Raw genomic sequence first — 5,760 nt, forward strand, 5'->3', positions numbered from 1 at the left:
TATATTAATTTGATCTTAAAGGGGAAATGACCATTTTGTTCACACCCATGCTGAATCATATAGGAGATCTGCAGGACTCATCCACCTGCAGCAAGTGTTGGCTTTATCTTGGTGCTTGGGCTTTTCCTCTGCTTCTCTCTACCATCTGCTATTGTGTTCCTCTGGACACTTCTCCCACAAGATCATAAGCTAGTGCTTCTCCCGTTATTGCTTTGATTGCCGGCAAGTGTTTCTTAGCATTTGTACCACAGTGAGACAGTGTCAGCACAGAACAAGGACTATACATTCAAATGCTCTGATGGTCACAATAGTTTACATTGTGTTTGTTTTATTTTGTAGTCTGTGGGGTCAAACCCAGGGCCTCATGCACTCTGAGGAAGAGCTTTTTCACTGACCTTTACCCCATGATCCTCTTGCATCAACCTCCCCAGTAGCTCCCCTTAAAGACCTATGCTGCCGGGTTGGCTAGAGAGCTTTTGCTTTTATTTTTTACTTATTTATTTTTAGGCAGAGTCTAATGTAGTCCAGGTTGGCCTTAAATTGGCTTTGTAGTTAGGGATGATCTTGAACTCCTGATTCTCATGTTCTAACCTTCTGAATACTGAAGTTATAAGTATGCCCCGCCATACTCAATTTTCTTCTGGGTTGGGCATTGAACCCAGGGCTGTGTGCATACTAAGCAAGCATTCTCCCACTGAGCCACACATCTGACTTCTCTGTTGCCTTTTATTTTTCTGTTTGCAGGAGCATTGACATCTCCGACTCAATGATGCCAGCCTTGGCCATGTGATAGACTCGGGTCAATGAAATGTTAATGACATTAGTTGTGTCCGAGCAGAAGCTTTAAGAGGCAGCCCTCAGCTATAAAATTTCTCTTTTTTTTTCTTTTGCCCCTACACCAATACATCCCAGAGCTGCTATTTTACTGTGAGTCAAGGAATAAAGATGAATACAACAGCCACACAGCTTAAGTAAGAAATAAGTTTATGGTGTGGAAGCCATTAAGGTTTTCAGCTCATCTGCTACTGCAGCGTAGTGCAGCCCGAGATGACTGTCCTGTACGTACACTGAGAACAGTGTGGAGCTGCATGATATGAGGGAGGTCCCTGTTCTCTCCTTAATCCGGTTCATCCGTTTACATTTGTAACACGTGACCTTACTTTCATAGTATCAGCACATTAGGTGACAATGTAATATTTGGAGGGTCAAGTAGGAGAAATGTCTTATGTCTCTTAGCCATTTTCTCTTTTTACAAACACTGAGATAGCATTTCATGATGATCATCAAAATTTTGAGCTCTAATCTCTAGTATCAACCAATTGCCAGTTGACGTCAAGAAAAAATGTAAGAAGAAATTGTGATCTCAATTCAATTACAGAAAGAAAGAAAGAAAAAAAGAAAGAAAGAAAGAAAAAAGGAAGGAAGGAAGGAAGGAAGGAAGGAAGGAAGGAAGGAAGGAAGGAAGGAAGATGTTAACTGTTGTGTTTCACCAGGTAATGGAGCTTTTTGCCAAGCCTGACGTCCAGAGTTTTCTTCCAAGGACCCACAGGATGGACTGAGAGACGTGACTTCCCTGAATTGTCCTCTGAGATCTATACATGGTCCTATGCTCATGTGTGTACACCAATCAATCATTCAATCGATGCAATAAAAAAAATCACATCTACCAAATCCCCTGTATTGCAGCTGCCTGCCCTAGTTCTCTGTGGCATCATCTGCAGCTTCTTCTTTCACCCCTAGATTTTCATGCTATTTTTAACTATGTTTTTCACAGAAGAAATATCCGTACTGTCATTATGCTGATATTCTCTCTACTCGGTCTTCCCTTGAGAACAAGGGACAATATTTTGTCCAATGTATAATACATATTATATCAATAAATTCGTTTATTTTCCCAACCATTCATTTATTGATTCAGTGACTGTTCAGTGAGTAGCTACTATTTGTCAGGTAAAGTTCTCAGTCTAGGGAAGCCAATGGCAAACTAACTAATACACATGACCTATGGCTTATGGCCTCATGGAAGAGATAGACACTAAGCAATCAAGAAACAGAAAAGCAAGAAAGAATTTAAATGTTACGAAGGAGAGACCCAATCTGAAACGCTCACTGATAATGGTGGATTTGTAGGTTCAGACTTAGGAAGGGTGTTAGGGAAGGACTTCTGTGAAGAGGCAAACTTCCATGCTGACTCTTAGTTTAAGAGCCAGCTTCAGGAAAAAAAAAAAACTTCATAGCATTAAGCAAACAGAAACCAAAATTCTCCAAGACTAGTAAGATTTAGATTTGTTCCTTGTTTGAGGAGCTGAAAGCCATGACATTATCATAGACAGACCCAGGGAGGAGCAGTTAAAAAAGAAAGTGATTTTGGATTGCCAACAAGCATGACTGGGGCAGCAAGCATAGGGGATGGTTTAGCAACCCCAGGCTCCGCCTGGTTTGGGACACACACACACACACACACACACACACTGCTCTTCTAAAAGCACTTCAGCCTGTGACCCTGACCTGCATGTGCTATGTCCCTGTCCAGGTAATGCTCTTCACAACCTGTTAGGAATCTAGGACCCCACCTGCATCGAATTGCATGCACAATGGAATAGTGAACAATGGAATAGGTTTCTGTTCTGCTAAACAACCTCCAGAAACATTTCCTGGATGTGTTAAGGAATGTGAAGGCCACTGATGGGACTCCCATAGGAGAACAACCAGGTCCTGTGTGTGCTTTTTATGACTGTTTTTCTTCGAGAGGATATGGATAAATTTGGAGGAGAGCAAACTGCCAGAGTCATGCACAGAAAATATGATCACAGAGCAGATGGGGGAGGTGGCAGCGACAGGGAAGGAGAAGACAGGTTTGCCTAGGTTTCAGAGCAAGCGATTCTGACATGGCTACCTGCTGAATTGGGGAGAGAGGAAAGCAAGGTGAGCTTCATGTTTCTGCCTTATGTAAATAAGCCATTTACCAATATGCAATCCACTGGGAAAGAAACAGTCTTGCAGTGGGAGGAGGCGAGAATTCTCTGTTGAATATGTTAAGGATGAAGGTTCTGGAAGATAAGAGGAAATGTTGTTGAGTGGGCAGCAAGAGACAGGAGTCTGTAATGGAGAGAGAGAAAAAAAGACCTTTGGGCTTAAATTAAAAGCTAGGAGTTGTCAGCATATAGATGTTACATAAAGCCAGGGAAAAAGTGAGAAAGTGTGGGGGAAGGCACCATGGAAATGAATGAGTGGATGCAAGAGAAGGCTGTGATGGAGGGAATGGATGGCTCCCTTGTGAATGCCATGATCCTGGAGCAGCTGGCTGGGCAGTGCAGACGGAGGGGAGAATGGGTGCTGCTTGGGTTTGTGAGCTGGGGACACCTGCTTCTCATCAGCCAGAGTGCCAGAAGGTGTTCTCAGATGAGAACTGAGCTGTGGGAGGATCGTAGCCCAAGAGAAGTATGTAGGGCTCTTCAGCCCCGTGGGAGGTGGAACTGTTGGGATGGATACAAAGATGGCTGGGCAGCCCACACGGAGTGGGAGGAGAGCTCCTTGCTGACTGGGACTTGGGAGTTGGTGGGTGGAGGATAAGTGTCTGAGAAGGGATTAGGAAGGGATGACGGAAGACATCCTTCATTGCTATAAATGGACAACAGAATTTGCTAGACGGAGGGAGGGATGATTTGGAACTTCATAGGCAACAAAGTCAAGGAAGCAGGAAATGAGGCTGAGGTCGTCGGCTCTGGCCAATGAGAGCTGAGTTTTCCAGAAAAAGGCTCAGACAATCCAAAGAATACCTCCAGAAAAGTAAGAGCAGTGGACAGAGAGGATGGTGGGGCCTCCCTGCAGGTGGGGAAGAGATAACCTAGGAGAAAGATATTATGTAGACATCTTTTGACCTTGGGTATGAAGATTATGGAGAACACAATCATAGTAACTAATGTCCCCAGACCTCTGCCTAGGGAGGGACCTGACTATGTAGGAGAATACCGGGATGTAGGACAGTTCTGGAGCAAGTGATCAAGTCACCAAATTGGTGTGAGAAGACACAGCAAAATGAGGAAACACCCAACCTGTTCTGATTAAGACACGAGGAATTCAGAGGTTGAGTAAGAAGGAAGCTGGTGACCAAGGAAAGGGGGGGGGGGGGGGAGAAGGTGTGTGGAGGGGAAGGAAGGTGTGGAGGGGAAGGAAGGTGTGGGGAAGGGTAGGTGGTGGGAAGGCTGGAAGGGCAGAGAGGCTGGGAGAGAATCCTGCTCTTTGGATGAACGTCTTCCAGGGAGAATGGGATTGTCAGTGTGCCCGGTGATGCCGCTGTCTGGCAGCTCCATTCCAGTGTAAGTTACTGTGCTTAGTGTGAATGTAGCGAGGAGGTGGGTGATTATCATTGAATAACAAAGTGAGTCCCAAACTGAACGTATTCGGAGGCAACCTGGAGAAGCATTGATGCCCCTTCTACAAGTCAGGTTGGGGTGGTGGCCCAATTTCATTTGAATCTTAAAACCCCCAAGTGACATGAGGTTTTATGCATACTCTGTGAGACATAGTACCTTAACTAGATGTCATCTTATACACTCTTCAGGATGTCACTAGCAGGTAAATGTTATGTATTTGATTTGCCCCTATTTTCAGATGAGAAGTGTGAGCCTCAGAGAGCCAAGCTAACTTGTCTGATGTCACATAGCTTGTAGCAATGAAAGGGCGATTTGAACTCAGATCTCTCAGACTCCAATACTCCTTTTATTTTGCCAGCCAGATCTCACTTGTATACAGTACTCGGAGGTGTGTGATGATGGAGAGACTGAAATTATTAACGGAAGTGGGAGGAGGAGAAGTGAGAGGGGAGACACCAGGCAAGCATGAGTTCTTTGAAAAATACCTGGGCGTGGCAGCCCACATCTAACGTCCCAGCACTGGAATGTGTGGATAGAAGTAAAGCCAGGGAGCTCGCTGGCCAGCTGACCTGGATTAATCCGCTTCTTCTAGGTTCAAGGAGAGATGCTACCTCAGAAAAAATTATAGTGGGGAGAGACTGCAGAAGACACTCAGTGTTGACCTCTGGACTCACACGTTCACATGCCTGAACACACACTCACACACACATATGCACATAGGCCTAGGTGTGCACATGGGAGGGAGGGAGGGAGAGAGGGAGGGAGGGAGGGAGGGAGGGAAAGAAGGAGGGAGGGAGGGAGGGAAAGAAGAAACGGAGGAGAGGGAGGTGTTTGATGATGTGAGCTTATTTCCCTGTCTCTGCCCCTCCCACTCTTTCCTTCCATCTGCTTGGGAGATTCTGAGACCAGCATGCATACTACTGGGAGGGAGGAAGGGAGGAGAGAGAGAGAGAGAGAGAGAGAGAGAGAGAGAGAGAGAGAGAGAGAGAGAGATTAGTAGGTTTTCCTTCCCCTGTTTAATTTTAGATGCATAGCCCCTTTGTAGAGTAGTTACTTTCTACTTGGCCAAGCAGATATGAGCAGTGCTAATTTTATAATTGGCCTACCACCCTGGGTCCCCGATAAGCATTTTTGTGCAAAACAACATCCTTCCAACTCCAACAGCCTTCTCCTTCAAGCCACCGGTGTCGTGTGTAGGCCCTGAGGCCTGTACATGCTTCAAATAGGCTTAAACTGTACACTTCCTGTTTCACAGCGGGAGTTGGCTATCTTAGCACTTGGTTTTCACCCAGGATCTCTGGATTATGCTCTGGCTTATTTATCCTAAGTGATGACTTCCCCAGGCCCAAATGTGAAAACAGGGCCTCGAGTCATAAGTACACAG

Source organism: Microtus ochrogaster, chromosome 5 (assembly GCF_000317375.1).
Source record: "Microtus ochrogaster isolate Prairie Vole_2 chromosome 5, MicOch1.0, whole genome shotgun sequence".
Lineage (NCBI taxonomy): Eukaryota > Metazoa > Chordata > Mammalia > Rodentia > Cricetidae > Microtus > Microtus ochrogaster.